Genomic DNA, 12,636 nt, shown 5'->3' with positions numbered 1-12,636 from the left:
CCTGTGCCCTGCCACACACTAGTTAAAGAGATGGTTCAATAACCTCATCAAGTCTCCACCATCCTCCCACTCAATTCTTTCGAGAGAAAATTTTCCTCGAGAAAGGACCCGATTCTAGTAACAATTGCTCTCGAATCTGAGACAGGAGGTATACCCAACTATTTTGGGTGTCCTATGAAGATGCATTTATCCGCTTTGGGTTCGAGCTTATCAGCCTGAAACTTTTTCACATAAGTGTCGCAGCCCCAAACTTTTAAGAAATGACAGCTTAGGTTTCTCTAAACCATAGTTCATACGGTGTCATCTCATCGGAATTACGTGGTGCCCTATTTAAAGTGAATGTGGTTGTCTCTAATGCCTAACCCATAAACTATCATGGTAATTTGATAAGAGACATCATGGTATGCATCATATCCAATAGGGTGCAGTTATGATGTTCGGACACACCATCACACTATGGTGTTCCAGGCTGTATTAGTTGTGAAACAGTTTCCACAATGTCTTAATTCTGTGCCAAACTCGTAATTCAGATATTCATCTCTATGATCATATCATAGATATTTTATCCTCTTGTCACGACGATCTTTCAACTTCACCCTGAAATTACTTGAACCTTTCAATAATTCAGACTCGTGATTCATCAAGTAAATATACTCAACATCTACTCAAATCATCTGTGAAGTAAGAACATAACGATATCCACTACATGCCTTAGCACTCATTGGACTGCACACATCAAAATGTATTTCTTCCAACAAGTTGCTTTCTAGTTCCATTTTACTGAAAAACGAGGCTTTCAGTCATCTTGCCCATGTGGTATAATTTGCATGTCTCAAGTGATTCAAAATCAAGTGAGCCCAACGGTCCATTTGCATGGAGTTTCTTCATGCATATACACCAATAGACATGGTTCGCATGTCTCAAACTTTTCAAAACGAGTGAGCCCAAAGATCCATCAACATGGAGCTTCTTTATGCGTTTTATACCGATATGACTTAAGTGGCAGTGCCACAAGTAGGTGATACTATCATTACTATCTTTTGGCATGAACATGTGTATCACTACGATCGAGATTCAATAAACTATTCATTTTAGGTGTAAGACCATTGAAGGTATTATTCAAATAAACAGAGTAACCATTATTCTCCTTAAATGAATAACCGTATTGCGACAGACATAATCCAATCATGTCTATGCTCAATGCAAACACCAATCTCGATGATAGAGGGAGCGCACGATATTTGATCAACCTTGGAAATACTTCCAACACATATCGTCATCTCACCTTTAGCTAGTCTCCGTCTATTCTGTAGCTTTTATTTCGAGTTACTAACACTTAGCAACCGAACCGGTATCTAATACCCTGGTGCTACTAGGAGTACTAGTAAAGTACACATTAACATAATGTATATCCAATATACTTCTATCGACAGCCTTCTCATCTACCAAGTATCTAGGGTAATACTGCTCTAGTGGCTGTTCCCCTTATTACAGAAGCACTTAGTCTCGGGTTTGGGTTCAACCTTGGGTTTCTTCACTAGAGCAGCAGCTGAATTACCGTTTCATGAAGTATCCCTTCTTGCCCTTACCCTTCTTGAAACTAGTGGTTTCACCAACCATCAACAATTGATGCTCCTTCTTGATTTCTACTTTCGCGGTGTTAAACATCGCGAATATCTCAAGGATCATCATATATGTCCCTGATATATTATAGTTCATCACGAAGCTCTAGCAGCTTGGTGGTAATGACTTCGGAGAAACATCACTATCTCATCTGGAAGATTAACTCCCACTTGATTCAAGTGCTTGTTGTATTCAGACAATCTGAGCACAAGCTCAACAATTGAGCTTTTCTCCCTTAGTTTGCAGGCTCAGAAAATCGTCGGAGGTCTTATACCTCTTGACGTGGGCACGAGCCTGAAATCCCAATTTCAGCCCTCGAAACATCTCATATGTTTCGCGACGTTTCAAAATGTCTTAGGTGCCCCAACTCTAAACCGTTTAACTGAACTATCACGTAGTTATCAAGACGTGTATGTCAGATGTTCGCAACATCCACAGACGACGTTCAAGGTTCAGCACACTGAGCGGTGCATTAAGGACATAAGCCTTCTAAGAAGCAATGAGGACAATCCTCAGTTTACGGACCTAGTCCGCATAATTGCTACTATCAACTTTCAACTAATTTTTCTCTAGGAACATAACTAAACAGTAGAACTAAAGCGCGAGCTACGACATAATTTGCAAAATCCTTTTGACTATGTTCAGGATAATTAAGTTCATCTTATGAACTCCCACTCAGATAGACATCCCTCTAGTCATCTAAGTGATTACATGATCCGAGTCAACTAGGCCGTGTCCGATCATCACGTGAGACGGACTAGTCAACGTCGGTGAACATCTTCATGTTGATCGTATCTTCTATACGACTCATGCTCGACCTTTCGGTCTTCTGTGTTCCGAGGCCATGTCTGTACATGCTAGGCTCGTCAAGTTAACCCTAAGTGTTTTGCATGTGTAAAACTGTCTTACACCCGTTGTATGTGAACGTAAGGATCTATCACACCCTATTATCACGACGTGCTTCAAAACGACGAACTGTAGCAATGGTGCACAGTTAGGGGAGAACACTTCTTGAAATTTTAATGAGGGATCATCTTATTTACTACCGTCGTTCTAAGCAAATAAGATGTATAAACATGATAAACATCACATGCAATCAAATAGTGACATGATATGGCCAATATCATATTGCTCCTTTTGATCTCCATCTTCGGGGCTCCATGATCATCATCGTCACCGGCATGACACCATGATCTCCATCATCGTGTCTTCTTGAAGTTGTCACGTCATATATTACTTCTACTACTACAGCTAACGGTTAGCAATAAAGTAAAGTAATTACATGACGTTTATTTTGACAAGCAGGTCATAAATAAATTAAGACAACTCCTATGGCTCCTGCCGGTTGTCATACTCATCGACATGCAAGTCGTGATTCCTATTACAAGAACATGATCAATCTCATACATCACATATATCATTCATCACATCCTTTGGCCATATCACATCACAAGGCATACCCTGCAAAAACAAGTTAGACGTCCTCTAATTGTTGTTTGCATGTTTTACGTGGCTGCTATGGGTTTCTAGCAAGAACGTTTCTTACCTACGCAAAAACCACAACGTGATATGCCAATTGCTATTTACCCTTCATAAGGACCCTGTTCATCGAATCCGATCCGACTAAAGTAGGAGAGACAGACACCCGCTAGCCACCTTATGCAACTAGTGCATGTCAGTCGGTGGAACCTGTCTCACGTAAGAGTACGTGTAAGGTCGGTCCGGGCCGCTTCATCCCACGATGCCGCCGAATCAAGATAAGACTAGTAACGGCAAGCATATTGAACAAAATCAACGCCCACAACTACTTTGTGTTCTATTCATGCATAGAAACTACGCATAGACCTAGCTCATGATGCCACTGGTGGGGAACGTAGCATAAATTCAAAATTTTCCTACGTGTCACCAAGATCTATCTATGGAGTCATCTAGCAACGAGGGAGGAGTGGATCTACATACCCTTGTAGATCGCGCGCGGAAGCGTTCAAGAGAATGGGGTTGATGGAGTCGTACTCGTCGTGATTCAAATCACCGATGATCCTAGCGCCGAACGGACGGCACCTCCGCGTTCAACACACGTACGGAGCAGCGACGTCTCCTCCTTCTTGATCCAGCAAGGGGGGAGGAGAGGTTGATGGAGATCCAACAGCACGACGGCGTGGTGGTGGAAGTAGCGGGATTCCAACAGGGCTTCGCCAAGCGCTGCGGGAGGAGGGAGATGTGTCACGGGAGGGAGAGGGAGGCGCCAGACCTTAGGTGTGGTTTCCCTCCCTTCCCCCCACTATATATAGGGCCAAGGGAGAGGGGGAGGGCGCAGCCTTGCCCCTTCCTCTAAGGAAGGGTGCGGCCAAGGGGGGAGTCCCTCCTCCCCAAGGCACCTCGGAGGTGCCTTCCCCCTTTAGGACTCTTCCTTTCCCTCTTCTCTTGGCGCATGGGCCTCTTGGGGCTGGTGCCCTTGGCCCATGTAGGCCAAGGCGCACCCCCTACAGCCCATGTGGTCCCCCGGGGCAGGTGGCCCCACCCGGTGGACCCCCGGGACCCTTCCGGTGGTCCCGGTACAATACCGATGACCCCGAAACTTGTCCCGATGGCCGAAATAGCACTTCCTATATATAATTCTTTACCTCCGGACCATTCCGGAACTCCTCGTGACGTCCGGGATCTCATCCGGGACTCCGAACAACTTTCGGGTTACCGCATACTAATATCTCTATAACCCTAGCGTCACCGAACCTTAAGTGTGTAGACCCTACGGGTTCGGGAGACATGCAGACATGACCGAGACGTTCTACGGTCAATAACCAACAGTGGGATCTGGATACCCATGTTGGCTCCCACATATTCCACGATGATCTCATCGGATGAACCACGATGTCAAGGACTTAATCAATCCCGTATACAATTCCCTTTGTCTATCGGTACGATACTTGCCCGAGATTCGATCGTCGGTATCCCGATACCTTGTTCAATCTCGTTACCGGCAAGTCTCTTTACTCGTTCCGTAACACATCATCCCGTGATCAACTCCTTGATCACATTGTGCACATTATGATGATGTCCTACCGAGTGGGCCCAGAGATACCTCTCCGTGACACGGAGTGACAAATCCCAGTCTCGATTCGTGCCAACCCAACAGACACTTTCGGAGATACCTGTAGTGTACCTTTATAGCCACCCAGTTACGTTGTGATGTTTGGCACACCCAAAGCACTCCTACGGTATCGGGGAGTTGCACAATCTCATGGTCTAAGGAAATGATACTTGACATTAGAAAAGCTTTAGCATACAAACTATACGATCTTGTGCTATGATTAGGATTGGGTCTTGTCCATCACATCATTCTCCTAATGATGTGATCCCGTTATCAACGACATCCAATGTCCATGGTCAGGAAACCGTAACCATCTATTGATCAACGAGCTAGTCAACTAGAGGCTTACTAGGGACATGGTGTTGTCTATGTATCCACACATGTATCTGAGTTTCCTATCAATACAATTATAGCATGGATAATAAACGATTATCATGAACAAGGAAATATAATAATAACTAATTTATTATTGCCTCTAGGGCATATTTCCAACAGAAGTGAGGAGCTTCTTTGAAGGGGTGAAAGCAAAGAAACATCCACCTCCGGAGGAGAAGGTAGATCGGGTGAAAGTGAAGCACACTCTGGCTGCCCTGACAAAACCACCGAAGTTTGATCCGCCGAAAGGAAACTATGACCGCATTATTGGAAAGGAATTTGCCGAAGCGGAGCGGTCGGGAAGTACTGTCAGTGATCAAAGGCTGAAAGAACGACGAGCTAGGAAACAAATTGCCCAGCTCGGCGAACAAGCGAAGCAATCGTGCCCCCCGCTCAAGGTGCCTAGCCACAACATCGCTAATGATCCGAGGATGGTGCCCGGTTATAGCAATCTTGCAGATTACCTGCCCGACGAAGTACATTATGAACCCATGGACGTGCAGATACAAAGATACGAGTACGGGAAGCCTCTCGTCAAAGATGAAAGATCTCTATCAACGATGATGCGAAGATTGCATGATTGGTACTTGAAAATCTGCAGAGACTCTGGGGGGGAGTACTTTGTATGTGAAAGTTAAAAAGGAGCATGACCTCGTTGGAATTAATCTGTTGCCTGTTCCATTTGAGGAGTTCTATCAGTTTTTCAATCAATTGACCCTCGATAAAACAACGGTCGCCTGCTACTGTCTGTAAGTAGTACTACTTCTGTCATTAAGTTTCTCTATATTGAAGGAAATATGCCCTAGAGGCAATAATAAAGTTATTATTTATTTCCTTATAATCATGATAAATGTTTATTATTCATGCTAGAATTGTATTAACCGGAAATATAATACATGTGTGTGAATACATGACAAACAAGTGTCACTAGTATGCCTCTACTTGACTAGCTCGTTAATCAAAGATGGTTATGTTTCCTAACCATGAACAATGAGTTGTTATTTGATTAACAAGGTCACGTCATTAGTTGAATGATCTGATTGACATGACCCATTCCATTAGCTTAGCACCCGATCGTTTAGTATGTTGCTATTGCTTTCTTCATGACTTATACATGTTCCTATAACTATGACATTATGCAACTCCCGTTTGCCGGAGAAACACTTTGGGTGCTACCAAACGTCACAACGTAACTGGGTGATTATAAAGGAGCATTACAGGTGTCTCCAAAGGTAGATGTTGGGTTGGCGTATTTCGAGATTAGGATTTGTCACTCCGATTGTCGGAGAGGTATCTCTGGGCCCTCTCGGTAATGCACATCACATAAGCCTTGCAAGCATTGCAACTAATGAGTTAGTTGCGAGATGATGTATTACAGAACGAGTAAAGAGACTTGCCGGTAACGAGATTGAACTAGGTATTGGATACCGACGATCGAATCTCGGGCAAGTAACATACCGATGACAAAGGGAACAACGTATGTTGTTATGCGGTCTGACCGATAAAGATCTTCGTAGAATATGTAGGAGCCAATATGGGCATCCAGGTCCCGCTATTGGTTATTGACCGGAGACGTGTCTCGGTCATGTCTACATTGTTCTCGAACCCGTAGGGTCCGCACGCTTAAGGTTACGATGACAGTTATATTATGAGTTTATGCATTTTGATGTACCGAAGGTTGTTCGGAGTCCCGGATGTGATCACGGACATGACGAGGAGTCTCGAAATGGTCGAGACATAAACATTGATATATTGGAAGCCTATGTATGGATATCGGAAGTGTTCCGGGTGAAATCGGGATTTTACCGAAGTACCGGGAGGGTTACCGGAACCCCCCGGGAGCTATATGGGCCATAGTGGGCCTTAGTGGAAAAGAGAAGGGGCTGCCCTAGATGGGCTGTGGGCCTCCCCCTTCCCCTATTCCTATTAGGACTAGGAGAGGTGGCAGGCCCCTCCTCCTCTTTTCCCCCTCCGCGAATCCTATTCCAACTAGGATTGGGGGGAATCCTACTCCCAAAGGGAGTAGGACTCTCCTGGCGCGCCAAGCTTGGCCGGCCAGCCTCCCCCCTCTAGTCCTTTATATACTGAGGTAGAGGCACCCTAGAACACACAAGTTGATCCACGTGATCTATTCCTTAGCCGTGTGCGGTGCCCCCAGCCACCATATTCCTCGATAATACTGTAGCGGAGTTTAGGCGAAGCCCTGCTGCTGTAGTGCATCAAGATCGTCACCACGCCGTCGTGCTGACGGAACTCTTCCCCGACACTTTGCTGGATCGGAGTCCGGGGATCGTCATCGAGCTGAACGTGTGCTCGAACTCGGAGGTGCCGTAGTTTCGGTACTTGATCGGTTGGATCGTGAAGACGTACGACTACTTCCTCTACGTTGCGTCAACGCTTCCGCAGTCGGTCTGCGTGGGTACGTAGACAACACTCTCCCCTCTCGTTGCTATGCATCACATGATCTTGCGTGTGCGTAGGAAATTTTTTGAAATTACTACGAAACCCAACAGTGGTATCAGAGCCTAGGTTATTTATGTTGATGTTATATGCACGAGTAGAACACAAGTGAGTTGTGGGCGATATAAGTCATACTGCCTACCAGCATGTCATACTTTGGTTCGGCGGCATTGTTGGACGAGACGACCCGGACCAACCTTACGCGTACGCTTACGCGAGACCGGTTCCCCCGACGTGCCTTGCACACAGGTGGCTTGCGGGCGACTGTCTCTCCAACTTTAGTTGAACCAAGTATGGCTACGCCCGGTCCTTGCGAAGGTTAAAACGGAGTCTATTTGACAAACTATCGTTGTGGTTTTGATGCGTAGGTGAGATTGGTTCTTGCTTAAGCCCGTAGCAGCCACGTAAAACTTGCAACAACAAAGTAGAGGACGTCTAACTTGTTTTTGCAGGGCATGTTGTGATGTGATATGGTCAGGACATGATGCTGAATTTTATTGTATGAGATGATCATGTTTTGTAACCGAGTTATCGGCAACTGGCAGGAGCCTTATAGTTGTCGTTTTATTGTATGCAATGAAATCGCGATGTAATGCTTTACTTTATTACTAAGCGGTAGTGATAGTCGTGGAAGCATAAGCTTGGCGAGACGACAACGATGCTACGATGGAGATCAAGGTGTCACGCCGGTGACGATGGTGATCACGACGGTGCTTCGGAGATGGAGATCACAAGCACAAGATGATGATGGCCATATCATATCACTTATATTGATTGCATGTGATGTTTATCCTTTTATGCATCTTATCTTGCTTTGATTGACGGTAGCATTATAAGATGATCTCTCACTAAATTATCAAGAAGTGTTCTCCCTGAGTATGCACCGTTGCGAAAGTTCTTCGTGCTGAGACACCACGTGATGATCGGGTGTGATAGGTTCTACGTTCAAATACAACGGGTGCAAAACAGTTGCACACGCGGAATACTCAGGTTATACTTGACGAGCCAAGCATATACAGATATGGCCTCGGAACACGGAGACCGAAAGGTCGAGCGTGAATCATATAGTAGATATGATCAACATAACGATGTTCACCATTGAAAACTACTCCATCTCACGTGATGATCGGTTATGGTTTAGTTGATTTGGATCACGTAATCACTTAGAGGATTAGAGGGATGTCTATCTAAGTGGGAGTTCTTTAATTAATTTGATTAACTGAACTTAAATTTATCATGAAACTTAGTACCTGATTAGTATCTTGCTTGTTTATGTTTGATTGTAGATAGATGGCTCGTGCTGTTGTTCCGTTGAATTTTAATGCGTTCCTTGAGAAAGCAAAGTTGAAAGATGATGGTAGCAATTACACGGACTGGGTCCGTAACTTGAGGATTATCCTCATTGCTGCACAGAAGAATTACGTCCTGGAAGCACCGCTGGGTGCCAGGCCTGCTGCAGGAGCAACGCCGGATGTTATGAACGTCTGGCAGAGCAAAGCTGATGACTACTCGATAGTTCAGTGTGCCATGCTTTACGGCTTAGAATCGGGACTTCAACGACGTTTTGAACGTCATGGAGCATATGAGATGTTCCAGGAGTTGAAGTTAATATTTCAAGCAAATGCCCGGATTGAGAGATATGAAGTCTCCAATAAGTTCTATAGCTGCAAGATGGAGGAGAACAGTTCTGTCAGTGAGCATATACTCAAAATGTCTGGGTATAATAATCACTTGATTCAATTGGGAGTTAATCTTCCAGATGATTGCGTCATTGACAGAATTCTTCAATCACTGCCACCAAGCTACAAGAGCTTCGTGATGAACTATAATATGCAAGGGATGAACAAGACTATTCCCGAGCTCTTCGCAATGCTGAAAGCTGCGGAGGTAGAAATCAAGAAGGAGCATCAAGTGTTGATGGTCAACAAGACCACTAGTTTCAAGAAAAAGGGCAAAGGGAAGAAGAAGGGGAACTTCAAAAAGAACGGCAAGCAAGTTGCTACTCAAGAGAAGAAACCCAAACCTGGACCTAAGCCTGAAACTGAGTGCTTCTATTGCAAGCAGACTGGTCACTGGAAGCGGAACTGCCCCAAGTATTTGGCGGATAAGAAGGATGGCAAGGTGAACAAAGGTATATGTGATATACATGTTATTGATGTGTACCTTACTAATGCTCGCAGTAGCACCTGGGTATTTGATACTGGTTCTGTTGCTAATATTTGCAACTCGAAACAGGGACTACGGATCAAGCGAAGATTGGTTAAGGACGAGGTGACGATGCGCGTGGGAAACGGTTCCAAAGTCGATGTGATCGCAGTCGGCACGCTACCTCTACATCTACCTTCGGGATTAGTATTAGACCTAAATAATTGTTATTTGGTGCCAGCGTTAAGCATGAACATTATATCTGGATCTTGTTTGATGCGAGACGGTTATTCATTTAAATCAGAGAATAATGGTTGTTCTATTTATATGAGTAATATCTTTTATGGTCATGCACCCTTGAAGAGTGGTCTATTCTTGTTGAATCTCGATAGTAGTAACACACATATTCATAATGTTGAAGCCAAAAGATGCAGAGTTGATAATGAGAGTGCAACTTATTTGTGGCACTGCCGTTTAGGTCATATCGGTGTAAAGCGCATGAAGAAACTCCATTCTGATGGACTTTTGGAACCACTTGATTATGAATCACTTGGTACTTGCGAACCGTGCCTCATGGGCAAGATGACCAAAACACCGTTCTCCGGTACTATGGAGAGAGCAACAGATTTGTTGGAAATCATACATACAGATGTATGTGGTCCGATGAATATTGAGGCTCGTGGCGGATATCGTTATTTTCTCACCTTCACAGATGATTTAAGCAGATATGGGTATATCTACTTAATGAAACATAAGTCTGAAACATTTGAAAAGTTCAAAGAATTTCAGAGTGAAGTTGAAAATCATCGTAACAAGAAAATAAAGTTTCTACGATCTGATCGTGGAGGAGAATATTTGAGTTACGAGTTTGGTGTACATTTGAAAAATTGTGGAATAGTTTCGCAACTCACGCCACCCGGAACACCACAGCGTAATGGTGTGTCCGAACGTCGTAATCGTACTTTACTAGATATGGTGCGATCTATGATGTCTCTTACTGATTTACCGCTATCGTTTTGGGGATACGCTCTAGAGACGGCCGCATTCACGTTAAATAGGGCACCATCAAAATCCGTTGAGACGACGCCTTATGAACTGTGGTTTGGCAAGAAACCAAAGTTGTCGTTTCTGAAAGTTTGGGGCTGCGATGCTTATGTGAAAAAGCTTCAACCTGATAAGCTCGAACCCAAATCGGAGAAATGTGTCTTCATAGGATATCCAAAGGAAACTATTGGATACACCTTCTATCACAGATCCGAAGGCAAGACTTTTGTTGCTAAATTCGGAAACTTTCTAGAGAAGGAGTTTCTCTCGAAAGAAGTGAGTGGGAGGAAAGTAGAACTTGACGAGGTAACTGTACCTGCTCCCTTATTGCAAAGTAGTACATCACAGAAAACTGTTTCAGTGACACCTACACCAGTTAGTGAGGAAGCTAATGATAATGATCATGAAACTTCAGATCAAGATACTGCTGAACCTCGTAGATCAACCAGAGTAAGATCCGCACCAGAGTGGTACGGTAATCCTGTTCTGGAAGTCATGCTACTAGATCATGATGAACCTACGAACTATGAAGAAGCGATGGTGAGCCCAGATTCCGCAAAATGGCTTGAAGCCATGAAATCTGAGATGGGATCCATGTATGAGAACAAAGTATGGACTTTGGTTGACTTGCCCGATGATCGGCAAGCAATTGAGAATAAATGGATCTTCAAGAAGAAGACTGACGCTGATGGTAATGTTACTGTCTACAAAGCTCGACTTGTCGCGAAAGGTTTTCGACAAGTTCAAGGGGTTGACTACGATGAGACCTTCTCACCCGTAGCGATGCTTAAGTCTGTCCGAATCATGTTAGCAATTGCCGCATTTTATGATTATGAAATTTGGCAAATGGATGTCAAAACTGCATTCCTGAATGGATTTCTGGAAGAAGAGTTGTATATGATGCAACCAGAAGGTTTTGTCGATCCAAAAGGAGCTAACAAAGTGTGCAAGCTCCAGCGATCCATTTATGGACTGGTGCAAGCCTCTCGGAGTTGGAATAAACGCTTTGATAGTGTGATCAAAGCATTTGGTTTTATACAGACTTTCGGAGAAGCCTGTATTTACAAGAAAGTGAGTGGGAGCTCTGTAGCATTTCTGATATTATATGTGGATGACATATTACTGATTGGAAATGATATAGAATTTCTGGATAGCATAAAGGGATACTTGAATAAGAGTTTTTCAATGAAAGACCTCGGTGAAGCTGCTTACATATTAGGCATTAAGATCTATAGAGATAGATCAAGACGCTTAATTGGACTTTCACAAACAACATACCTTGACAAAATTTTGAAGAAGTTCAAAATGGATCAAGCAAAGAAAGGATTCTTGCCTGTGTTACAAGGTGTGAAATTGAGTAAGACTCAATGCCCGACCACTGCAGAAGATAGAGAGAATATGAAAGATGTTCCCTATGCATCAGCAATAGGATCTATCATGTATGCAATGCTGTGTACCAGACCTGATGTGTGCCTTGCTATAAGTCTAGCAGGGAGGTACCAAAGTAATCCAGGAGTGGATCACTGGACAGCGGTCAAGAACATCCTGAAATACCTGAAAAGGACTAAGGATATGCTTCTCGTATATGGAGGTGACAAAGAGCTCGTCGTAAATGGTTACGTTGATGCAAGCTTTGACACTGATCCGGACGATTCTAAATCGCAAACCGGATACGTGTTTACATTAAACGGTGGAGCTGTCAGTTGGTGCAGTTCTAAACAAAGCGTCGTAGCGGGATCTACATGTGAAGCGGAGTACATAGCTGCTTCGGAAGCAGCAAACGAAGGAGTCTGGATGAAGGAGTTCATATCCGATCTAGGTGTCATACCTAGTGCATCGGGTCCAATGAAAATCTTTTGTGACAATACTGGTGCAATTGCCTTGGCAAAGGAATCCAG

This window comes from Triticum aestivum, chromosome 7A, assembly GCF_018294505.1.
Source record: "Triticum aestivum cultivar Chinese Spring chromosome 7A, IWGSC CS RefSeq v2.1, whole genome shotgun sequence".
Lineage (NCBI taxonomy): Eukaryota > Viridiplantae > Streptophyta > Magnoliopsida > Poales > Poaceae > Triticum > Triticum aestivum.
This window is presented reverse-complemented; position numbering follows the sequence as displayed.